The sequence below is a fragment of the Cricetulus griseus genome, chromosome 5 (genome assembly GCF_003668045.3).
Source record: "Cricetulus griseus strain 17A/GY chromosome 5, alternate assembly CriGri-PICRH-1.0, whole genome shotgun sequence".
Lineage (NCBI taxonomy): Eukaryota > Metazoa > Chordata > Mammalia > Rodentia > Cricetidae > Cricetulus > Cricetulus griseus.
Window position 1 is genome coordinate 65975353 of NC_048598.1, and position 27752 is coordinate 66003104.

At 37.9% G+C, this 27752-nt stretch overlaps 1 pseudogene; it reads right to left on the reverse strand.

The window, feature by feature from the left end:
* Positions 1-3275: 3275 nt before the first annotated feature.
* On the reverse strand, positions 3276-27747 carry LOC100760717 (annotated as a pseudogene).
* Between the last annotated feature and the right edge of the window lie 5 nt (positions 27748-27752).

Genomic DNA, 27752 nt, shown 5'->3' on the forward strand with positions numbered 1-27752 from the left:
TATCTGTCAAGTCTGCAGAATAAACTCACCAGCATTCTTGAATACAGAAAAAAAAATCCAAGATTAACACAACATGAAAATTAACATGGAGATTTAGAGAGTTCATCATGCTTGTGTATTCATCAGTCTTTATTAATATAAATAGCATCACTGAATACAAAGTCTGTAAACTGAAATAAGATTGGCAATCAAAAAGATACTGTATAATTATTTTTTGCTTCATGAATTTGTGAGTATTGAATGTATATATTCCTATGTGTGTGAATACACATATGTACTCATTCATGCAAAGGTGATAAGTCAACACTAGATGCCATTTTTCAAGCACTGTCCACTCCTCCTCCTCCTCATCCTCATCTTCCTCATCTTTTTTCTCCTTCATTTTTGAGACAAGATGTCCTATTGTTTTGGGACTTGCCAAATGGACTATGCTAGCTAGCTAGTCAACCCCAGGGATCTGACTGTTTCCGCCTTGACAAAACTGAAATTACAGTCACATGACTCCATATGGGGCCTTTAAAATATGAGTTCTAGGGTCAAGCTCTGATCCTTGTGCTCACTTCAATGGAGCCACTTCCAGAGCCCTTGTTCTATGACCTTGGTTAAAAGGTTACTAAGTTAGACTTTTAGCATATGCCTCTTTATCAAACCTTTGGAATAACTTCAGTCTTCACACAAAGCTAACAGAGATGACATGCCAAATAAATGTTGGCCCAGTGTATGTTTTCACAAGATGAAAAAAAGTCTCCGAATGTTCTATCAATGAGAAGAGACCCGATAAATACATTTCCCTTTCCTGTCCTAATTCAGAACCACAATAGCATATCCAAGCAGGCACATTGCAATTTATTGGTATGCTGCAAATGGAAAAAGATTCCCACAAGAGTATTTATAAAAATCTATTTCTTCAAGAAATAGGAAACTACTCTCTTTCCCTGCTTTAAACCCCATGCCAGAAAATTCCAGTCAAACACTCCTGGTTGTTGTTTAAGATAAAATGTGACATCCAACAATAGGGAAAAAGAGTTGACAAATGAAGACCTCGTTAAATGTGAAGTTAAGAGGATGGGATGAACAAACATCCAGAACAAGGGGCTTAGCTTCTGTGCATAGTTAGGAACATAGATAGATGTCGTCCTCAAACCTTCATATGAAAAACACCATCAAAGCTTTTTAAATGATTTAAACAGACACAAACATACATGTACACACACACACACACACACACACACACAACACACTATATATATATATATATATATATATATATATATATGCATATGAGTCAGATTATCAAGACAACTTACTAAGGACAGTTCACATACAAATTAATGTTTTCATGAATCTACAAGAACAAGAGACTCACAAACATTTTGAAGAAAATTTAATTGAGTCCTATCTTTATTATTTTTTAAGACAGGGTCTAATATAGCACAGACTAGCCTAAAGGATGCTACATGGTTTAGGGAAACCTTGAATTTCTGATCTTCCTGATTCAACATCCCAAGTGCTGTCATGGTAGGAATGCACTACCATGGCTGATTTATGCAGCCCTTGGATCCTACTCAGGGCACTGTATGAGTCACAAGCACACTACCAACGTTTGTTGCTCTTTATCCTCCCCCACACATATGTACTATGTGATTGACCAACATCCCTGCCAATTACTTTCCCAAACATGTCTTAGAGTTACTAATAGCTTCTTCCATTTCACCAGATGAAATTGTTATGATGTATCAAAACTCATAACATCTGCTTAAGTGATAAGAACAGTACGCAAATCTTCATAAATGTCAGACACTGTATCTGTCTAATTCCATGTTTAAAAAGATGGTATTCAATGAATTCAAATTATTTTTACTTTAATAAAGCAAAATTCTCATGACAGTTTTCCCAATTTTATTTTATATTTATTTGTTAGTATCTCTGTGTGACCATATGGCTCACACATGGGTGCCTGTGAAGGCCAGAAGAGAACATCATATCCCCTGGGTGATTGTGAACCATACAATAGGGGTTCTGGGACCTGAATTCAGGTCTTATGTAAAACCATCAAGTACTCTCAACAACTAAGCAATCTGTCCAGTGCCCCCCCTCATACCCAAATGACAGAAATTAATTAGAAGGGAATAAAAGCCTGCTATTAAAGGTGGAGACATTTAATTCATTAGTAAGGTTAAAAATCACCATCGTTACCTAATTCCAAACATTTTTATCTTTACAAAATCAAGCCTTGTATCCATTAAATAGTATTCTTATTTAACTTCCGCTATGCCTATGATTAATCTGCATTTGGGTCCTATGCTAATTGACTATACCCTGGATCTATGGTCAAAATAAACCATTTCCTTCCCTTTCAACTGTAACAATTTGTGTTATTTCTCCAGTAAATAAGTTATTACTTCAATCTTGTGCCTAGACCTACTTCGTCCTATGCAAATTTTAGCAGATAATACTTTTGCTGAAGTAATATATAGTTGAATATACAGGTGCTAACTAGTTTTAAAGCCTCTATGAAACAAATCAACACAAGTTTCCTTGTGAGTTTTCAGTTTGTAAATACTTGCTTCTTTGGTGGAATTTGTGGTTTTGCTTACTTCATCCTGAGGGTGTGGTGCTGAATAGGTTCTTGGTGAACACATAATAATGTATATGTCTCATGCCCTCTGGTTTGCCCAGTAGTAGAAAAGCTTAGTAGATAGGTGCAGACTTCTAGGGATGATGCTAAGAAACTGATGTATTTCCCACTCAGTTCTTACCACAGATCTACTAGATATTCATTTTATATCCCTTTTGTTATGATAGTACATGTCCCCAAGGTTGCACTATTTACAGAAAGTGAGTGCATCTAGTTAATGTTGGAATCAATATCTATACAAGTTGAGTGGTATTTAAAACCACCATTTTCTTTTGACAAAATTGAATCAGCCACATTTGTGTCTATGCAAAAATTCTGATTTTGAAAGAAAAGATTAATCAAACATCTGGTCTTTTGAGTATGAAAAGAAACTGGCATATGGTGTTTAAACATGTTTATTTGTATCAATATAGATAGAAATTTGCCTGAAGTCAACCATCTTCAGTCTAGTACTTAAAAAACAACAGTTGGTAAGAGGAAAATACAGAAAATATAAATTCCTCTTATTATCTACTGATTATTAATGATAAATCACCACATGACATTAAACTTCTTTAAATTGCATTAAATCATAACATCCAAAATAAGGTTTGTATGAATCTGTGTTAAAAATAACCTTCAGACCTAGAAAAGAAGCTTAAAAGGAAATTACATTCACATTATGGCTTTTATCCCAAGCACTGAAATTATCACAATCACTATCAGCATCATTTTCATCACCACTATCATTGTCACTACCATTAGTATCATCTTCTTCTTCTTCATCAATGCCATCTACATCATATTTGCCACCACACCATCATCATCTTCAACGTCTTCCTCATTACCACCACCTGAATCATCATAATCACTATCTTCATTATCATCATCACTACTTATCACCATCTCCATCATCATCAAAATTATTACTACCACTGCCATCATCACCATCACCATCACCACCACTACCATTATCACCACCACTACCATGATCACCATTATTGTCTGCAAGTAATTTTCAAAGATAAGAATGTTAGGAGATTTCTGTAACACTCTCCTACCATTGTGGTAATCATTGTACTGTCAGGCTACTGACTACAGGACATGTATTTCTTTTTTTAATTTTTTATTTAAATTAGAAACAAGACTGTTTTACATGTCAATCCCCATTCCCTCTCCCTCCCCTCCTACCCTGCCCCCACTAACACCCTACCTATCCAATATCAGGGAAAGTGATGCCTTCCATTGGGGGGGAGCTTTAGAGTCTGTCATATCTTTGGGATAGGGCCTAGGCCCTCCCCCATGTGTCTAGGCTGAGGGAGTACCCTTCTATGTGAAATGGGATCCCAAAGTCCATTCCTATAATAGGGATAAGTACTGATCTACTACAAGAGGCCCCAAATATTGACAAAGCCTCCTCACTGACACCCACATTTACGGGGTCTATATCAGTTCCATGCTGGTTTCCTAGTGATCAGTCTGGGGGCCAAGAGCTCCCACTTGTTCAGCTCAGATGTTTCTGTGGATTTCACCAGCCTGGTCTTGACTCCTTTGCTCATCACTCCTCCTTCTCTGCACCTGGATTTCAGTTCAGTTCAGTTTTTAGCTGTGGATATCTACTTCTACTTCCATCAGCTGCTGGATAAAGGCTCTAGGATGGTATATAAGTTAGTCATCAATCTCGTTATCAGGGGAGGGCATTTAAGTAGGCTCTCCTCTGTTGCTTAGATGGTTAGTTGGTGTTATCCTTATAGAACACTGGACATTTCCTTAGTGCCTGATTTCTCTTTAAACCTATACTGGCTCCCTTTCTGATGGTATCTCTTACTTTGCTCTCTTCTATCCTTTCCCCTACAAACCTTTCTGCTCCCTTATGTCATCCTCACCCTTCCTCTTCTCCCCTTCTCATTCTCCTAGTTCCCTCTCCCCTCCCCCTTGCTCCCAATTTGCTCAGGAGATCTTTTCGCTTTCCCCTTCTCCAGGGGACCTTGCACATCTCTTTTAGAGTCCTCCTTGTTGCAGGACATATATTTCAACAAAAGACTTAAGAGCATAGCAATGTCACACTTTTCATTAGTCTGCATACATTGAAAACAATCAATGCTGGATTTTACAAAGGGCAAAATTGACAATTTTTATGTTTCCTGTGCCTGACAGTGTGTGTGTGTGTGTGTGTGTGTGTGTGTGTGTGTGTATGTGCATTTGTAATTGTGCATATATGTACAGTTAGTTGCTCATAGGCAAAATGGCAAGCATAGCTTCAGAGAGAAAAACATAAAACCTAAAATTTAGCATTTTCAAATCTGAATGATTTAGCTCTCAAATAGTTAAGATTGTAATTTTACTTTATGACCCTGCTTCCTTGAAGCAGCCAAATTTTACATAAAATATAACAAATGAATATTTAAAATCATCCATCCCCCCATTCCAGACAGGGTCTCATATAACCCAATCTGTACTTGAGATCACTGAACTTAATAGATAGCTGAAAATGACCTTGAACTGATGCTCCTGCTTCTTCCCCAGTGCCAGGAGTCACACACCACCGTACCTGATTCATATGGTGCTAGGAAGTGACCATATGGATTCTAAATGCTAGGCAACTATTCTAACAACTGAGCTACATCTCCAACCCCTAATCCTTTCATTTTATTTAGCAAACTAGTAACAAGCTGAAGTGATCTCCACATGTGTGTTTATATACACATACCATCTTGTTCCTTTGTAGGGAACCCTATTCACAGTTCTCTCTCCAATGCTCAGAACACTCATTGGCTGGGACAGTACAGGAACTTCCAAACGAAAACTGGAAACCTTGTTACAGGTTTCCTGGTGATGCCAATATCCTAAAATTCTATGACTCCTTGAACAAGATATCTCTGTGGATTTTCGTGGGCTCCATGTAACTGAACTCAGAGAGAAACAAGTAAAATTTCCATTTGAAAGAGAAGCCATGTACAGGTAGTGTTTCAATCTAGGAAATGATCCACAATCCAAAAATGTAAAAACTGCAAGCTACAGATTTGGGAAAACAAATTATGTAGTAACATCACACACTATCAGTGATACCCTGATTCCCAGAAGAATTAGAAACAGTCTGAAAAGTTGATTCATTCACTTTTTAAAGGGCTTTTAGAATGTGTTTTCTTTTTTTAAATTAGCACACTATTAGCTATCATAATAACATTCCTTTAAAAACTTTTTTTTCTTGGTTTTGTGAAACAAGGTTTCTCTATGCATAGCCCTTGCTATCCTGGATCTAGACTGTAGACCAGACTGGCCTTGAATTCACAGAGATCTGCTGGTCTCTGCATCCCAAGTGCTAAGATTAAGGGTCTGCACCACCACAACCCAGCTTTAATTTTTTTAATACTTGTGTTTTTGTATTTATGTATTTATGTCATGGTGTGAATATATGTATGTACTATTTATTTATTTATTTATTTATTTATTTATTTATTTATTTATTTTATTGAGCAAAGGAAAAGATATTCATACATGTGCAGAACATCCAGAGGAGAACACAAAACATCTTGTGATCTTGTGGGAGTCAGTTTTCTCCTTTTACCACACAGGTCCAATGAATAGAACTCAGGTCATTAAGCTTGGCTACAAGCAATTTATCCACTAGTCCATTTTGCTGACCCTGTATTGAAATCTTGAACCAGGGTTTTGTTTTTAATTTTGTTTTTATTATTGTTTTAATTCTCTGCCTCCCTCATTCTCCCAGACCTCCTCCTCCTGTTCCTCATTTGCTATTTCATCTTCTTTCACTTTCTTGTCACATGTGTTCTTTTTGCAATGCCCCCTTCCTCATCATTTCTTTGTATCCTCTTGATCTCCATTGTGCCTTTCAAGGATATATATATATATATATATATATATATATATATATATATATATGTGCAGAGATCCATAATTGGTTAGTATGCAGAGAGTGAAAGACTTTGGAATGCTTAACTCTAAATGGATCTTCTGTATCACTTCTCTCAACTAAAGGCTCAGAAATCATCATAGAAGAGATGGTAGGAAGCTTGTAAGAATCAGAGTTACTTGACATCTTCAGTGTAACAGTACTTGGTAGACATGTCAGTACTATCACACACATAAACTCATATCAGCTGTGACTACTGGTACAAGATCTATACAAGGTCATAGCCCCTTAAATTCTAGCAGGGATGAGTGAGAGAAAGGGGTTTGTGAATTCCCACCTCTTTCTCTGGACAGTTGGCTGGAGCGGTGGAAGTACTGTTTTCTTAGGGGATGTTTTCTTTGAGAAACTACCCAAGGTCCAGTAGATGATCCTACACACACACACACACACACACACACACACACACACACACACACACACACCGGCAGCACTAAGTGGACTCAGGAAACTTTTATTTTTTAAGAAGCACATGCACTTGAGAGAAAAAATAGAGGATGGGATATGAGAAAATGTTGGAGCAAAAATGAGTGTGGTTTGATCAAAACCCATTATATGTATGTATGAAATTTTGAAATAAACAAATTATAAATAATAAAAAGTAAGTAAATAAATACATGGAAAGGGGTTTATTTTGACTCACAGTGTGAAGGCAGGGTCTGCCATAGAAAGGAAGTCTGGTAGTAGGAATATGAGACAGCTAGTCACATTGTAGCCTCAGTCAGAGGGCAGAGAGAGATGAATGTTGGCAAGCAGCTCATTTCGACTTATTAAGTGTAGGACCCAAGAGCATTAAATCATGCAGCTCAAGTTCAGGGTAAGGCTTCTCATTGAATACCATCTAGAAACTCCCTCACAGTTATGCTCATAGGCTTGTTTTCATGGTGGCTCTCAATGTCATTAATTTAACAATTAAGATTATTCCTCATAACCACATTCCCTGGGAAGCAATGAACATGCACACAATCAGAGGTATTTGTCCTTTCAAAAATAATTTATACTGTGAGTGACACATACATAACTAGATTTATCTCAACATAATAAACTCCTAAGATATTTGTAGGCAGTGGGTACCTTAGAATCACCAATAATTGGAATAATTCATCCCATATAAGACATTTTAAAAAGACAGTTATTTTAGGTAGCTTCAATTGATATATAAAAACTGTAAATGTCCATGGAGGACTATGTGATATTTTAATTAAAATGTATTGCTGGTAGCTAAACAGCAGAACAGAACTTACTTCTCGTACCTAAACCAAATTGAGCACCCACTGGTCACCCTTTCTTTGTGTTACTACCTAATTATAATCTTTCCAATCATTGGCAGCCAGTGTTCTACTCTCAATTTCTTTATAATTAATTCACACAATATAAAATGAGCAGGTATAATTTTTCTGCATGTATGTTCTCAAAAGTATAGGACATTCCACTTTTCAAGACTAGAATCTGGATAGTGTTCCTTTTAAATGCAAATGTAAATAAGTGCAAACTTCACTGTAAATTCTACTTGTCTACATTTCTTTTCATCACTAATGTCTTTCTTCCAGGACACTTAACCTCATGCCTATATTAGTTCATACCTCCATTTTGGAATCCTCTGCTGGGTTTGAATTTAGTATTTCATTGTCTTTTCCAACAAGATTAAAGTTTTCTAACAAGCCTAAGTATATATGGCTCATTTTATATCCTTTCCCTGTTCCACAGAACAGGCTGTTAGGAAATATCCAATAAGCAATAAATGACACACGTTGATGAGATATCTATTTCCCGTGGTGCTGTTACTGAGAGGAACACTAAAGGTACCCAGTCAATGTTCTTGACTCCATTACTTATTCTTCTATTTCCTTAAGGGTTTCTTTTACTGGCACTATCCAAGTGAACTTTAACAAAACTATATATCTCAAACTCCTCTTTACCTCAGTTCTTATGTCCACATTAAACAGTAACAGGAACATAAAACTTCAGCCCTTATAAAAGTTATATTCTTCTGTAATGTTGGGTAAAGTATATGATAAAATACCGACAGAGAAATATGCTGCTAGAACTCAAAAAGCAATTATTCTGAGTTAAATACTTAATTTAAAAGTCAACACAGAGTTTTTATTTTTAATAAAGCATAAAGTCTGTTAAATGCTGGTGTTTGCAACAGAGTCAGCATTTTTCTTAAAATCAATACATTGGGTGTCTTTTTGTGCTAGGCTGAAGGGCCACTTTTCCTTTGCGTTGTATATAAAAGCCTTCATATGAAAAGATGATATAGGCGGGAGAGATGGCTCATTGATGAAGAGCATACACTCTTCTTGCAAAGGAAAAGAGTTTGGTTTCTAGAGCTCATGTCTAGTCTCATAACTGCCTGTAACTCCAGCTGCAGGAAATCTAACACCTTCTTGCCTCTTTAGGCAACTGCATTCATGTGTGCATCCTCACATTCAGAGAAACACATATACACAGAATGAAAAACACAAACAAGTCTTAAAATAAAAAGATGATGGGATAAATGCCTCCTACACAATTTTTAGAAATATGAGACATTTAGTGCATACAACCCATTTCACAAGCTAAAGATACCATCCATAGCCTACCTATTATTAGAAGAAAGGATGATATGAGGTAGCAGAAGGACTTAGGTGTGTTATTGAGTTTATTTAGCCATTTTACAGTTGTATTAGTTATTTTTTGCTATGATAAAACATCATCACCCAAATTGATAGATAAAAGAATGTATTTTTGATTATTTTTTATTTCCAGAAGAAGAGAGTGAATTTTAGATGGGCCATGCCTAGAGCAGGAAACTGAGAGATCACATCTTCAACCCCATACAAGAAGCACAGAGTGAACTGGAAGTTCAGTTCAGCTTTGGAAGCTCATCTTCACCTCCAGTGACATATCTCCTTCAGCAAGACTAGACCACTTCAACAAGGAGCCCCATCAACTAGATACCAAGTGTTCTAATACCTGAATCTATTGGGGTAATTTCAAACCACTATAGCAATCTAAATGAAAGAGCCCTTAACCAATATTTATTAGTCAGTTTTGAGTCATTATAACTAAATATCTCACACTGGTTACTTTATGAATAAAGCTAATTTGTTTTATATGAATCCTCTTAATGATAGTTTGAAATTTTCAAATGAAATTTTCCCCCATAGACTCATAGGGAATGGCACTATTAGGATAAGTGGTCTTGCTGAAGTAGGTGTGGCCTTGTTGGAGGAAATGTGTCATTGTGGGGGCAGTCTTTGAGTCTCATACATGCTTGAGCTATACCCAGTGTGGCACACAGTACCCTTCTGCTGTCTGAGGATAAGATGTAGGACTCTAAGCTCCTTCTCCAGCACAATGTCTGCCGGAATGCTGCCAAGCTTTCACTGGCAATAATAGGCCAAAGCTCTAAAACTGTAAGGCAGCCCCAATTAAATGTTTTCCATTAAAAGTGATAGAAGTTTCCTGGTGTCTCTTCACAGCAATAAAAACCCTAACTAAAACACTTCCAAAACTTCTAGTCCAAGATGGTGGCCCCAACAATTTTGACCTCTGAGAATATCAGTACATCACAACAAGACTGCAAATCTAAGTGAGAGGTTATATTCCAGGAAGCAAATAGAAAGGATGGGCAACAGTCTACACCACTGCTTTTTTTGTGTAAATCTTTTGAAACATCTTACTGTGTATCTCAGTTAGGCCTTAAAATGGGGATCCTCCTACTTACCTTTCTTGAGAGCTCATATTACAGGTGTGTGCATTTGTTCCATCCCAGCCAGTAATCCTTTTGGACAGCATACAATCAATGGTCTAAGGACCTTCCATTGGGCCTCATCTCCTAAAGGCTTTACTACTTACTAAAGGGTTCTTATTGGGGATCTAACCCTGAATGCATAAGAGCCATGGGTGAACATTCACATACAAACCATACTATCTCTGAGTCTTCTACATTATATTTAATATGTAACATGTAACCACTATTTGAATCCATTGATTTTTGGTAGGAATGGTAGCATTTCAGTACTTAAATTTGCATAATGTATCTTGCTAGCATATATGTGTAGTTGTATGGGGGGTGTACACATACATATTTCCAGATGTGTGCAGGTGCATGTGTACCTGTGTCCACACACTTGTGTATGTAAACTGAATCTGGAAATTAGAGACAAAAATCAAGGGTCATTTTTCAGAAGACACCCAATTTGTCTTTTGCAACAGGGTATTTCATTGGAATCTAGGGCTCATCCATTTGGGTACATTGGCTTGTTAGTCAGCTTAAAGTATTTAATTGTCTCAGCCTCTCTTGTGCTGGGATTATAAGCACATGCCACCATGCTGAGCCTTTAAATGTCTTCTAGGGATTGAACCCAGACATTCATGCTTTTGTTGAAAGCAATTTACCAATTGCTTCCCCACTTAACAAAATGTTGGAAATTAAACTTAAAATGGCATAAAAGGATAATAATTTTACCATATGTAGATATTGCTTGGGAGTCGTGATGAATCACATTAGGAAGAGACTTCACAAGTGACATAACAAGAAGCATGGTGGATGAAACACCCGCCCCCCTGCCCCGGCCGAAAGTCTGCATTCTGACAAATGCTATGTTAGGACTGCACAACCTGTGCCAGTCAAGCAAACTCCACAGCTTTCAGAATTCAGAGAAGGAATTACAATAAAAAAGTTTCCATATTCGCTTCTGGATAAGCAGCACATATTGTGTTTTCCCATGATACAGGGACTACATTACTATGTGGGTCTGTTTTCTCACTCCAAATGTCCTAAGTAAAGTTGTACACATTTAAATACATGCAGTATTATTGACAAAAAGGATGCCATTATAGTAAAATGATAATATTTTTTTCACAAACTAGGATTCATTGATTTTCTGTGTCCTTTGTTTAGTTTTTGCTAGGTAATTCAATTTTTATTAACAAAAATAAATTATATATACTGATGTAAAGTACTGTTCAATGGTTAAGTTCATTTGCATATATATTTTGTTGATGATAATATTTAATATCTATTCTCTCGATGACTTTCAGACACATAAGATATTTTTATTGAATATAGTGACCATGTTTAGCAAAACATTTCTTTAATTTATCCCTCTGTTCAGTTTAATTTATGTGCCCTTTGATCCACATCTCCTCAAATATAAAAGTACATGATAATTAGCTTAACTTCCTTAAAGGAATGGAATGTAGTATGGTTAAAGTATTTTCAGATTAAAAACAAATTACTTCATAACTGAGATGAATTACAAATTAATAGTTGTGCAACTGTATCTCCAGAGTTTTCAATATCTCTATCTTCAATCTCTAGAGGCCTTTATCTACTGTAGCCAATGTTTGTTTACTACAAAATCTAACACTAATGTCTTAACTTCTTTACAAAAGATTAAAAAAAAATATTTCCATTCTCAATTAATTGTTACAATATATGACAGGATATTCCCAGTGATATGAAGTGGTCATTCAACTCATTAGGAAATATTTACAGTCTTCAGTTTATTAATATATTCAAAGTCCTAAGATGCTGTTATTCATGGATATATTCAATCTAAGCAAGTCACCAAATAAGTCATATATACTACTAGTCTCTCAGTTATGGAAGGGGTGGGCATATTGGTAGTTCATCTGCTTAGCATAGAAAGCCCAGAACTTACAACTGTAACACACACACACACACACACACACACACGCACACACACACACACACACACACACACACACACACACACACACTTGTGCATGAAAACACTCACACTTTCATACTTTCATGCAGGCACTCACACACAAGCAAGCACATACACACATACACAGAGAGGGAGAGAGAGATGGAAAGAGAAACTAATTTACAGAAGCATTATTTAAATTATAACAATTTTAGGATTCTAAAAAGAGCTACTTTCTAATGATAAAGATTGAAACAGTTCTATGTTCAACCAGAGTTACAGAGCAAATACATATACTTGTGGAGTTTAATAATCCCTAAACTATGAATAATTTTTCCTTTATCTATAAGGAGTGAAAATTCCAACAGAACACTATTTGGTTTCTATTTGGTACTCCTAAAGTCAAAAAGATTTGCTTAAGTCTTTAGAGGGTTGTTATTAGAAACACTGGGGAGTCTGTGATTGCAACAATATTTCGGAATACTTTTCTCCTGGCTGAACTCTGACATGAATGTTAGGAATCCACAAACACCTGAAAGACATGTGTCTCTTTAAGATGTTACAATCCATTCCTTGGGTTCAGGGTGTGTTACTCAAGGAGTAGGTTACTACCAAGTCAGGAGCTATGCATGAGGAGTCAAAGTCCTGAAAGCTCCCATTTCTGTATGGACTACTGTGATACTCCAAGGCCAACACAAGGCTCAAAAGAAAACAAAGATTTCCCAAGCCTGTGTGAATCTTGCTGAGCTGGCACCCACCATACATGCACATTCAACATGATATGATGTCATCTTTAGGGATTTGTATCTAGAGATCTGAATATAATTAAAAAATAACAAGTTACTAATGGAAAACCAAACATCAATTTGGCTATCCATGAAAATCATAAGGTATATTACACTTTCTACATTTATATCCCTTACTAGATGATCAGATATTAGGGCCAGTGTGGTGAAGCATTTTCAACCAAGCCTGACAATCTGAGTTTGATCCCTAGCATCCATAATTGAAGGAAAGAATCTAGCCCATCAAGTTGTCCTCTGAACACCACAACACACTCACACACTATCCTGTATTAATTATCATATTCCAGTTATTAAAATGTCTTTAGCTAAAACTACAGATTTTATTTGTCAGTGTCATATCTTTACAAATTATAAAATTCTAATTCTATCTTTCTGTATTCATCTTTCTTTCTTTGTAAGTACTTTAAAGTGAAAGTATTAGGAAAAGATAAGGTATTACCATTTAGAATGCCATGCAGTCTCCTATGGGCACGTGAAAAAATCCTTTCAAGTTAACTCAAGGTCTCAGACTTGTATTACATACATCAAAACACTACCTGGAACCATTTATTACAATCTCTGATTTAATAACTTGTAAAACCAAAATAATAAACCATGATACAAACTTCTCATCCTTTTATATTATTATCCTATTTCTTTTGTATGTATATGTAGGGATAGAGTTACTTATAAACATATACTTATATACCAGTATGCATGTCAAGGCCAGCTCAGGATGGTTTTGTTTGTTTGTTTGTTTTGGTAGTATCTACCTTGTTTTTTGAGACACATTCTCTTATTTGCTTACTTCTTAGGCAAAGATAACTGGTCAATATGTCCCAGGGTTCTATCAGTCTCTGCCTCCCCATTGCTGGGATTACAAGCATGTGACAGAATGCCTTCATGAATGGAGTCTGGGGCTTGCCCTCAAGTCCTTATGTTCATAGAGCAAGCACTTTTTTCAGATGAACCATCTCCCTAGCCTTCTTTTATGCTTTAATATTGAAAGAGTGGTTTCCCTTGAGTGTCTCTGAAAACACTTTCATCATCTTTTTCAGTGGGTGATCTGGTCAGATCTTGGTCTACAGGTTTGCTGCCATCAGTATTCAGATGATTAACCACAGCTCTAGGAATACTCTAAAGAGGGCTATTCAAGCACTTATCTAGGTTCTGGACACAAGATCCTCTTACATTCATTAATGTTAAATTTGGATGCTGGAGAAATATCTCACATGGTCTTCTGATGAAGAAAATTTCACTTTTTCCTTAGCTTCTCCCCAATTCAAAGCAGAGCAAAGACAGACACCAACAATATTCAGTTCATCTAATATCAGCCTTAACTGTTTCCAAATGTGTAAATCAATCTGTCAGATTCTATGATTTTCCAGAGTACAAATCACATTGTATAATTAAAAAGTCTTCCATCAAAGTACTATGACTGCTCATCAATGACATCAGTGCTTTCTAATTGAGACAGAACCTCACCAAGGTGAGAAAATCACCCTGACATAGTTTTTTAAAAAAAGAAAACATGTTAAAGTACACAGATAACATCTGCACCAGTAATGAATTAAATACTTTTCCTCCTGAGTGTAGTTACACATATACACTAAGGAGGATGCAGATAGTAAGTGAGAAAGAGAGGAATTGAATTCAGGAAATGTGTCATTTCTCTAAGGCTCTTCAATGCTGCGTTGATAATTCTAAGATTTTACCTAGAAAATATGTTTTCAAATGGATTTATTCCAGGCCAGAGAGATAGCTCAGCAGATAATTGGGGATGCAACAGATCTGATCACCTGAGCTCAGTCCTCAGTGCCACATGTTAGAAAAAAATTACTCCTCTAAGTTGTTTATTGACTTCTATATGTGTACTCTGGTATGTGTACATCCTCCATACAGCAAGAACTTTCAAATAAAATAAATAAATAGAATATAATAATTCCAAGTTGATAAACATTGCAGAAAAGAATTGATAAAGTTCTTAGTGTCTCTCTTTCCCATACAGTGTGTGTGGGCACATGCATAAGTGTGTGTGTGTGTGTGTGTGTGTGTGTGTTCATTTGTAAGAATGCATGTGTTTGCTGTGCATGTAAGCTTGCAGTCCTAGCTATCCCAGATGCTGAGGTTAAAAAATAAAATAACCATTTGAGATACCATCTTCAAGACCAGTCTGGGCAACATAGTGTGCTGAATTTCAGGCATTTAAAGGAGACACAAACACAAAGAAACAGCTCAATACAAATTAGAAAGTACTTAAGGAGAGTACATGCCTGAGTGATGCCCAAGAAAACACAAAAATGTGGCTGATGGAAAAGATTAAGACAATGAAGAACTTAAGAATGAAAATGAATAAGGAGATAGAAGCATTGAATAAAACTCAAGCTGAAATGCAGGTAAAATTATAAAGTCTGTTAAGTCAATTAGAAAATTCAAAGGGAAGCCTTAAAAGAATAAAGTAGAAGAAAGAATATCAGGACTCAAAGGCAAAATAGAGAATTTGCATCAAATAAACAAGATATTTGAAAAAAATTAAAACATACAGGAAAGGAACTGATAAGACATGTGGGACACGATAAGAAAATCAAACTTTTGAATTCTAGGCATAGGTAAAAAAGAATCTCAAGTAAATGGCATAGACCAGATCTTCAACAATATCATAGAAGTGAACTTCCCCAAACTGAAGACACACTTCTATACCTCTACAGATACAAGAAGCATGGAGAACATCAAATAGATTGGACCAGAAAAGAAAATCCTCACAGAATATCATAGTTATAAAACTATATATGAAAATACATTGGAGCCAGGCGTTGGTGGCGCATGCCTTTAATCCCAGCACTCAGGAGGCAGGGGCAGGCAGATCTCTGTGAGTTTGAGGCCATCCTGTTCTACAGAGTGAGTGCCAGGAGAAGCTCCAAAGTCACAGAGTCACCCTGTCTCGAAAATCAAAAGAACAAATACAAAGAAAACACATTGAAACTGCAAAAGAAAAAACCACAGGTCACATATAAGAGAAAAACCCATTAGAATAACAGCTGATTTCTCATCAGAAATTTTGAAAGCCTAAAGAGAAAAGCACTCCAAATCCCAAAAGACTATGATGGCCCACCTAGACTAATATACACTGCAAAATTTTCTACCATAATTGAGAGAGAAAGAAAAAAGTTCCTGCTATATGAACAGCATAAAAATTTATATGAGACAAACTAAACCTCCATGTGACACCCATGCTTGGGTAAGTAAGAACATGAGACTGGATAGCTCAGAGATCTAGGATTCAACCAAATAATACCAATCTAACAAATGTAGTGATAAAATTTCTCTTAATGATATTCTGCTATGCTCATAGATCAGGGCTTTGGTCAGCCATCATCAAAGAAGCTTCCTCCTGTGGCAGATGGGAACAAATACAGACTCAGAACTAGATGTTATGCAGAGAGTGAGAGACCTTGGACCACTTAGCCATAAATGGGATGTCTCCATCAAATATCTCCCATCAGAGCCCAGGGAACCTGGCAGAAGAGGCAAAAAGATTGTAAGAATCAGTGGGGATGGGAAATACCAAAAAAACAAGCCCCCTAAATCAACAGTAGAAAAGCTCATATAAACTCACACAGGGCACACAGAGGTCTACACCAGAGCCTCTGCCTATGTATTATGACTTCCAGTTTAGTGTTTTTATGGGATTCCTGAGTGTGCTAGTAAGTGGATCTCTGATTCTTGTCCCTTACCTTGGACAATTTTTCTTCTGTTAATTTGTCTTCTCCAACTTTGATGTGATAGTTTTTGTTTCATCTTATTACAATTTTCGTTATATTTTTTAAAAAGTGAATGACTGACTGACTGAATAAATGAATAAAAACCTAGTGACTAGGATAAAGGTTAACAACTGAATTGCCAAGAATAACTGCTGTGAGAAGGAAAATCAATTTTCTCTACTAGAGTGACACTGGGCATGTCACCCACTACAGGATAGACCTAATGATTAGGGATACTGAGTAGTTGGGCTCCACATATTAGTGTGTGTATGTGTGTGTGTGTGTGTGTGTGTGTGTGTGTGTGTGTGTGTGTGTGTGTGCTTTTTATTTGGTTACCATTTGGTGGGGTTTTGTTTTTGTTTGATTGATTTGGTTTTTTGTTGTTGTATTAGATTTTTGATTAGCTGTGGGTTTCTGTAGTAGTTTCTGTCTGCTAAGATCTGGGATGATAATCTCTCCTGTATTCTTCTTTTTGATCTGGAATGTTTTGACTGTCTGGGGTCTTTATGGTTCCACGTGAATTTTAATTTCATGTGAAGAATGAGATGGGGATTTTGATTGGAATTCCACTGAACCTGTAAATAATTTTTGGTAAAATGGTAATTTTTTTACAATATTTATTCTACCAATCCCTGAGCATGGATGTATTTCCAGTATGTAGGATTTTTTTTATATTTTTCTTCAGAGGTATAAGTTCTTCATTGTACAGGTCTTTCATTTCCTTGGTTTGGTTTCTTTCCAGATATTTCAGGTCATTGTAAATAGAGTGTGTCAATAAGCCCTGTCTCAATGGTTACAACTTCAAAACACCCTAGAAAGCAAGGCTCAGAGCACTTTGTGAATGAGAAGGCAGAAAGATTATAAGAGCCAGATGATCAGGGAATTTTCTGTGAGATCATATCTTCTAGTGACATCAAAAGCTATACTTGTAACATCTGACCAACACACTGCCCAAAGATGAGCTGAGCAAGGATTCCACCAACAAACATGGCAAACTGGGTGGGGAAAATCCTAGTGGCCTCAACCCTGTACAAAAAACTACAGGAAACCAAGGAAAGCTGAGAGTAGAAGTGTCCTCCTCTAGGAAGAGTATACTAATTGCTTGTCAAGTGCCAAATGGTTGACCCTGAAAATATAACTACAAGTACCATTTTATGGACTGAATAGGTTATATTTAGGAATATCTATAAATAGGCAAGTACATTTGTGCATTGTTGGGGACCAAAATAGTTCCATTATGGAATGTCTTGAGGTGCAGCCTCTGGATTCAATAAACAAGAGCACCTGGGAGCTCCAGCCCACTATTGTATCATTAATGCCAGCAAGTCTGCTATTGTTTACCATGGCCTCAGTATAGAATGCCTCCTATTTTACATCTCCATGGGCCTAAGCATTTGAATAGACCTGCACCTGGGCAGAGGTGCTAGGTATGTAAGTAACATGTGAGGACAGAGAGTTAGGAGCCAGGGAGCAGAGAGAGGGTCAGCGGGAGAGAAATGGCCTCCTCATGGCCATGAAAGCATGGTTAAGAAACAGCCAAGAAGATACAGATCACACGAAGAAAAAAGAAGAAATAAGTGGCCAAATGTGATGAGTGAACAGCGTTAAGTCAGGAATAAAACTTTATATAATTGTAGAAGTAGAAAACAGATATTTGTAACATAAAATATGAAGATGTCAGCCAGCAGCTAACTAAAAAAGATAAATTGGATTATTTAACCCTTAAAGCAGAAATGTGCACAAAAGTATATATAAGATGAAAATGTCAGCCAGCAGCTGACAAAAAAGGTAAAGCAGGTATTTAACCCTTAAAGTAAGAGAAGGTGCACTAAGTATATGTGAGACTAAAATGTCAGTCAGATGATAAAATAGTAAAATATAGTGAGTTAAAATCTGGAGTGAAAAATTCAGGTAATTGTAAATATGAAACAGGAATATTATTAGCCAGATGGTAAAGAAAAGTAAGTTAGCCACGAAAGTAGAAATGTATATAGTTAGAGAAATCAGGCAGGTAATTGTTAGTCAGATTATTGTATATTTATTTACTTGGGTGTAGTTTAATAGCTAGGAGAGCTGAAACAAAGCAAAATCAAGTACAGGAGATTTTAGAGCTTAAGAGTTTTAAAAGGATCCTTCCTGCTTGCAAAAGCCACCACTGACTCTGTCAGCATTTCCAGTTGTGTCAGGGCTTGGGAAGACATAGGTACGGCCTGGCATACATGCAGGCCCTTGGTAGATATCTAGGAATGTAATGGAGAACAGATAACTCCATGCCTACTAAGGGGCAGCTGGATGGTAAAAAATATACAGGACAAATGATGTGGATGAGCAGGAAGAGAGAGTTAATAAGTACCAAGATGGGGAGTCCTTCATTTTAACTGGGAATACAGAAAGGCAAATACCCAATGGTAAAATTCAGCAGGAGCTAAGAGGCTTAAAAGATGTAGCTAAATTGATCTCACAGGAGATGGGAAATTTTCAGGTTTCCTGGGATCAGAGAGTGAGAGAGAGAGGTTCAGGGGAATATAAACAAGATGCATGTACCAATACCATTCAAACAGCTCAAGGAACCAAAAATGGCTTGTGTCCAGTATGGACCAACTGCAATTTTTACCCAGAGGCTGATAGGGAATATTGTTATAGAAGCCTCACCCCTAGGAAATTGAAAGCAGATAACCAAGGCCTGCCAGTCAGGAGGAGAATATTTGTTATAGAGAGCAGGCAGGGACCTAGGGAGTTAGTTCAAAATTGGTTTCTAGGCCTGTGTGGACATTATACAAAAAAGGTTAGCGACACAGGTGTTGGAACTTTGATTGTGAAATAGCTAGCTTATGAGAATGCTGATACTGCATGCCAGGTCTCGTTAAGGCCTCACAAGAAGAGGACTGATGTAGGACTGAGAGGACTGAGTTCATTAAGAAATTTGTTCAGATATTGGAACTAGCTTATACTCAGGAATTAGCGATGGCAACTGCTGTACAAGAACTTCAGTTAAAAATATGTTATTCCTACAGGAAAAGGAAGGCATAGGGAGGGAGAAATGCACAGAGCCTTCTCGAGGTTGCTTTGCACATATTCAGGAAGGGCACCAGGTCAGAAAGAGTCCCTACAAAAGAGAAAATAGGGGATCAGGCTTGTGCCTGAAATACAGCCACAGATTTTCCAGCAGCTCAGAGAGCAATAGCTGAACTAAGGCCAAGGTCAGTCCAGGCAGTGGCCGCAGTCTGCCGGCCCTCAGCCAGCGGCTGGATGCCACCTTGTGCCGGCATGTCTGGCAGGCTGGGCAAAATGGCTGACGAGGCCTCGGACAGTCTGAAGCTCCTCAGGGTAACTTAAAGCCTTGGGAGATGCCACTATGGCTGATGCTAGTCAATGTATATAAATGCTATTGATACAGCCAATCAGAAACTGTTTTAGGACCTTATAAAGAAGAAAGGGCAACATATTTAAGCTTAGATCTGTTCAAATTTTGGATGCTCATATTTCATGGATTGACTATAGCTACCTTGTTAGGAGAAATTTCAACTAGGGATGTTTCTTTTCAACAAACTGATCATAACCTAGGCAAAAGAAGAAATATGGAATGTATACAAGTTATGAACGAACAGTGTGACCACACCTGGATGCGTGATGTGAATATGAATTTATGAATGCAGATGAATTGAAATGCCAAAATTGCCTTGGATATGATTAGAGAGATACTTTTATTAAAAACAAACCTACCAAAATAGCTTTAAATATAGTCAAAAAGAGCATCCAGTCAGTCAGTCAGTAAATGTCTTAACAGGAAAAATTAATGATTAGAGTCCTAGAAGATAGTCAATGAAAAAAGATAACAGAAGCCTATAGCATTAGCTTAAGGGCATGAGGAATCTATGGATGATTCTGTAAAATTTGTCAGAGGAGAGGATACAGATCTTCCTAAATTTTTATAGTTAAAAAAATCTAAAAAATAAAAGTTGATAGATAATTTTTAAAAGCGTTTATTTAAAAAAACCCTCAGGAGAGAGCCATCCTGTTAGATTCACATCTTGAATGTCTTTATAAATGCAAATTAGACCAGGTCAGCTAAGATACAAATGAGATCTTACCAGCTTGTCAGCTTCAAAGGTTAGATTAGAAAAGGCTACTCAGAAACTTTAAGTAAATCTCAAAAATGGCTTGGGACATATATTATATTCTAAAGAAATTAAGGCTTAATAGATAACAATTAGGAAAGTTAATTTAAAATCTTTGAATGAGGTTTTTAGAAGTTGTTAAAAATATTCAATGATTGAGTACCTTTTTTCAGACATCTAATTATGATTTAAATCCTTTAAATAAGATTCTATAAGGAAGTAATGATCCCAATTTATCCAGACAGATAACTAAGAAGTAGACAAGTTCCATAATTAGAGGAGGCAATTCAACATCAATAGATATATTATATTGACTAGGCAAAACAATTAGAAGCTTATGTGCTCCCCACAAAGTATAGTCTGACTTCTGTTCTGTAGCATAAGGAACCATCATTATTGTTACACCTACCGGTCTCACCAATCTAAGTATTAAACCCTTATTTTAAAGCAATAGCCTGCATGGTACAGAAATGCCATATAGATTCTAGGAGGTATTTTAGGAGAGAACCAAATATGATACATGTTCCTTATTCCAAACAACAGGTTGACTCTTTCAGAACAATTATTCGTGGGCAATTGTCTATGCTCAGTTTTCAGAAAAATTGATAAGAGGTTTGCAGCTTCTTAGCTGTTACAATTTACTCAGATACATCCTTATATCCCCAAAATTGTAAAAAACAGTCCTATAAAAAATGCTATGTTAGTTTTTACTGATGGCTCTAATGAGAGAGTCACTTGCATATGTTATTGATGGAAAAGAATAAGTGGAGAAGACAGCTCTGACTTCAGCTCAAATAGTCAAATTGCGAGCTGTTGCAATGGTCTTTCAGATTCTACTAAATAATTCATTTAATTTGTATACTGATAGTCACTATGTCTTTAAGGCTCTTAAGGTAATAGAGACAGTTCCATGTATAGGACCCAGTAATAGTCAGGTTAAAATATTATTTGAGCAAATTCAAAATGTTTTTCACCTAAGAGAATTGCCATGGTTTATGGGCCACGCTGGAAACAAACTGAATAAGGCCTTTCCTTGATTACTAGCCAAATGAAACGAGTCAACAGATTAATTTGCCATTAATTTGAAGGAGACTGTGGAGGGAGCTTTTGGAGGGAGAAAAGGGAAGGGAGGAACACTGAAACTAAATTTACAATCTCATAAGTAAAAAAATTAATATTCATTGCTATTGCTCTTATCTTCTTCATAGTCAAGCAATGCATTTGATAAGCTTTAACTTTTTACTAAGAAGTCAAAGAAATGTTACTGGTGTTGACACTTGTGTAGCATGAGTATTCCATTTGACATTTGTCCAAACTTTCCTTCCAAGGTTTGATCTGGGCTGTATGGCTTTGTGTATTGAAACTTCTGATATGAATAATTCTTCCAGTGGACTTCAGTGAGATATGGATCAGATTGTCCTGTGGCTTCCAAGGATTTATTATTTTGACTAGCATGCACTTTATTTTTTTAACCAATGGGTCCTTAGTGTTGTGTTTCTATATGTGTATTCAGTGTGCATGGAACAAGCCCTAAAAGACAAATTTTAAGGGACTATCTGAATTGCCAGAAAAGTGAAGAGCAGGGATCCTGAATGAAATTTCAATGCTAACAAGCATGAAAAAATTATCTTATGGACTAGGAGATATTTCAGTGGGTAAAACTCTTACTATACAAGTATGAGGACCTGAGTTCAGATCCTAAGCATCCTTCTAAATACTAGGTTGACATGCAGAAAACTAGGGAGGTATTGAGAGGGGACCCCCAGAGCAAACTGGGTATCTGGATTAATCAAGTAAATGAGCTTTGCGATCAAGCTAGAGACACTGCATCAATATCAGTGTGAAGTCTGATTAGGAAAGGCATCCTGTGTCAGCCTATGGCATTGATATGTGTACATGTGTGATGGGGAATGTCCTTCTATGTATGTTTATATCATTGGTTGTTGAATAAAGCACTGTTTGACCAATGAGGCAGAAAGAGTGGTGGGATGTAGGGAGCCGGTTCCTGCATTCTCCATTACAATAATGGTGCCTGAAGACACCAAGATGTAAATTACTTCACAGGCGCTGGGTAATTTCCATTCCTTTGATCTCTGCCTATCCCGTGGCTCATTTGGCCTGAGGAGCTGAAGCCATTCATAGGGTAACACGTCCCAGGCGGCTGCTTGCCAGCTTTTTTAAGGGATGGGTTTCTTAGTTCAGAGTCTCCGCTCTGGTAAGTTTATGCTCTCCACTCTCAAGATGCATTAAAGCTTGTCTGCAGAAGGATCCGAGTGTCCTGTGTGTATTTCTTGCTGGCGAGAACATACAGCGCGCGGGACAGTGGGACTAGGAGTTGAGGAGGATTCTGGGAAGTGTAGTAAAGTCTGGTGATCTAGGCAGGAAGTGACAAAGCAGGCAGACTCACAATATAAGCAGGGACAAGCAAGAAGTCTCTCTCTTCCTCTTCCTCCTCACCCTCTCTGTGGAGCCTCCATGTGATCTGCTGGCAAAAGAGGGAGATTATGGGAGGCATCCTCAAAAAGATAAGTTCTTATAAAATATAAAGATTAGTAATTATGGTTGATAATTAAGACTGAGTTAGCATATAAGAAATCATTGGCCAAAAGCATTGTACCTAATATTAATTTCTGTGTGTTATTTCGGGCACCAATGTGGTGGTGGGGCTGGAGCGGATGATATAAAGACTTATCGTTACACATGTGCACATATGTTCCTCAAAAAATGTACCCATATGCATGTGAGCACAAATACATCATTCATACCACAAAAGCACACACACACACACACACACACACACACACACACACACACAAGCACCCGAGTATGAGCGCCCAAAAGACACTTTCAAAGACTTTTTTTTAAAAAAGTCTGCTTATGAGTGCAATGCCTATGGTGTCCAGAAAAGGACATGAGATCCGTGGAACTGGAGTTGCAGATGGCTAAGTGCCACCTGGCAGGGGTGATGGGAACTGAAGTCAGGTCCTCTCTAAGAACAATATGTTCTCTTAATTCCTAAGCCACATCTTCCACCCATAATAAGGGTGTTTAGCAACAAATAATTAAGGAAAACGTCTTCTATGATCCTTCTGTTCTCAGACTGTAGGGACCAAGTCCTCCCCACCCACCTCCCAGTTTTGGCAGCCATGAAAGGCTAACATGTGTTTGCCTGACCTTTCTGTGCCTGCCCTTCTCACTAGGAGGTCAGATGCCCTCCTGGTGGTAAGGAACCAATCAGAAGTTAGCTTGCGGGCTGTGCTTTAAGGCTCTGGGTGTGCTTTAAGATAAGTGCACAACAGTGACATGCTGAGCATAGCAACCGCCTGGGAGGGCCTATGGGCCATAACAACCAACACAGGGAGGTCCTCCAGCCTGGAGGCTCACCAATCCTGAGACTGCATACTTCTACACACTCGCCTTACACTGCCCTATAAGATCCCTGTCTCTTGGTATCTTGGGGTCTTTTCTCCAGCCATCCTCCTCGGTGGATGGATGAAAGGCCTGATCTAATGGGGCTAGCTCGTTAAACAACTGCAACAAAAGACTCTTTGCTTTTGCATTGAAATAGGCCTCACAGTGACTTTGGGGTTCAGAATTTGGACATAACAAGACAAAAATCACTCCTATTCTCTTTTTCTCTGCTAGGGCCTTTATCTCCCAGACAAAAAGGCATACACTGAACAGTTTGCCAGATCATCATATTCAGTTTTGGAATTCTCTTAATTGCTGTTGAAGGGTGGAATCAACCCAGAGATATCTGTGGCTACAATACGAGAAAGGAGCAAAAGCCCTCTGATGTTCTGAGTCTCTGCGAAATGAGTAAGCTGAGCTCCTCCATAGATAATAGAAGCAGTACTGGCTATATCCAGCTAAGCTCGGTTAGCATTTTGTTTGCCTGCCAAGGGAAAGCTTCCTGCTACACTACCTATGATTTCATCCTGTATTCTTAAACTTTACATCTGGTAGCAGACAAGCTTTTCAACCGCTGCCCAGATTTTTTTTTTCTAGAAAAAAAAGTGGTGGGGGTGGGGAGGACTATTAACCACCTAATTCAAACTAATATTATCACCTTTTAGAGAATTAATGAGATGCTATAATTGCCATACCTGTTTCTCTGGGAGCACATTTCAAAGGTGTATGAATTAGCCATTGCCAGGTTCATAATTAGTGTGTGACAACTTTAATTCTAACAGCATGTTTAATCAACAGCAACAGATGGAAGTGTGCCTGGTGGTAAGTCACCCCCTTCCTAGCTCCTGCTAGCAGCTTTGTCCCGCTGGCTCCCAGTTATAAACTATTTAGCATAGCAAGCACTAAATTACTGGTGATGTTTTCAGTCATTTTAATCTGAGTGGCCCCGCCCCCAGAATAATTATCACCACTGACACAAATGGAGTACCCACTGCATGGTCCACTCAATAATTTTTTGAATATAGCCTCTAACCCCCCCCCCAAAGGATTTCAGTGCTCCTACTTTCCTATTTTATAGGGATGGGAATTGTACCTAAAAGCCATCCTGATGTGACTCGGGTTTCACAGTGTGTGAGCAGCAGGGATTCAGCCCTTTGGTTCCTGGCACCCATGCTGCGTAATTGTGTTCCACTATAATAAGAGCCTTTTTGGCGGGGCTGTCTTTGTGTGTGGCTGTTTACTACAGTGACTTGGCATTTACTAACCAAGTGATGCTATTTTGTGGATCTCATGCTTCCTGGACACAGTTTTTTGTTTTTTGTTTTTTTTAAACTTTACTCATTACCAGAGAGCCATTGGTGGGGGGTGGGAGATAGAGAGCAGGAGCCATCTGCTGGGTCCCCTTCCTTTATTCAGCAGACATGGAAGAACTCGGTTAACTTGCCTGGCTTTGACTTCACATTCTTGGTCTGTAATAATAGCCCTTAACAATGTTCAGTAACTGTCTGCATAAAATGGCTTCTGCCCCATTGGGCAGACCTTCACCAACACTCCCCTAAATATGACACATTGTGACTCTACGCCCCATAAGCCATTCTGATCAAAGTCTTTGCTATTCTTGAACAGATGATCTCTATCAGGCTGTAGGGTCCACATCTAAGCTTTCCAAACCTTAGGACAGCAAACTGCACACAGCAATTGGAGGCCAAATATCAGGAGTTTGGTGCCTAATCTTTCCCAGCCAAAGCAACCATTTTCTTTCCCCTTTACTTCTACTCAATATAAATTAGTCACATCTTGGGACAGCACCCAAATGTTTTACACTTGTCTGGAACTGTAAAACTATTTTGGAAACATAAGCAATACAAAACAGTGGTTGTAGACTACGGAAACAGAAGTTGTTCCAGTTTGCTTTCCTGTTGCTGTGATAAACACCATAACCAAATGCAAGTTGAGGAGCAAAGGGTTTATTTCATCTTAGATTACAGTTCAACACTGAGGGATTTCAGGGCAGGAAGTCAAGTCAGGATCCATGGAGAATTTGCTGGCTCAGTTAGCTTTTCAGAAAGGCCCGATTCAACTGCCTAAGGATGGTGCCACCCACAGCAGGCTAGACTCTACCCTCTACCATATCAACCATCAATAGAGACAAGTCTTCACAGACACTCCCAATGGCTGACAGAGGCAAATCTTTAGTTAAGATTCCTTCTGAGATTTAACTGAGACTTCCAAGTAACTCTAGTTTGGATCAAGTTTATAACAAAAATTACGCCGCATAATCAAAAAAGTGATTGTTTGTCATCGGGGTCCCTTGAACCCATGTGAAAACCAGATGTGATGTGATGCATTCTTGTAATACCTAGAGTGTGGAGGCAAATACAGGCTAGCCTCTGGGGCACACGGATCAGCCAGCCTTGCCAAATAGTCAAACTGAAGGCCATGTGAGAGACCATCTCAAAAACAACAACAAAAAAGATGGACTTCTAAGGATGAGAGACCATGTTGAATTCTGGCATTTGCATGCATGCTAAATAGACATATATAAACACATATACACCCCGTAATAAACAAATAAATAAATAAGCTGTGCCCAAATCACTTGCAGTTCAACATCCTGCAATGGTATCTACACATGCATCTTAAAGCCTTTCTATGTACTGCTCACAGTGAGCCAGTGGTGAGATGCAGACCATAGAATTTCAATACAGGATGCCCCCATAATGTTTTCTTAAGGAAAGATGTTATGTGTATTTTCAAGGCTTAGACTTTGAGCAAATTGCTCACAGTCATGGTTCCATAGGCTCAGACTCTGATCTGTGAGTGTTCCGACCCCAGCACAGTTCTGAAGCCTGTTTTGTCCTTTGTAATTTTATTGTGCTGTTGTTTGAGAAATGACAATGGAGATGTGATCAGAACTCATACCTCACTCATTTCTTTGCAGTTAACTGCAGGGGAGAACTTTCTCTGTTCTGGAAATACCTAAATATATAGCTGTCTCATGGTATAGCAAATAGCTCTAGAGTTAAAAAAAGAAGAAAAGATTTTTGAGCCAATTTTTTTTATTTATGCATTTCTTGCACTTGACGTACTCTTTGATGACATCCTCAGCCTGAGATTCTTTACCATAGTTCTTAACCACTACACAACTGCAACCAAATGCTTTCAGTGGCTTCCCCTGTTGATCAATTTTACAGAGGCCTACCCATTCCCCTAATGTTGTCATCAACATTAATGAGGTTGATCTGGTGATCAGCACAAAGGGCCTCCACCAACTTGACATACATGGGCTTATCACAATTGGATGCAAGTACATAGAGATGGGCTTGGCACTTGTCTAAGGCTTTGGCAGCTTTGTGTACACCACGTGCTAGGCCATCATGGATGAAGGCGGTCTTAAGCACCTCTTGAAGAGCAGTATTGGCATCCACTACACCTTCAGGAGCAATGCCTTCCTCAGCCATGGCAG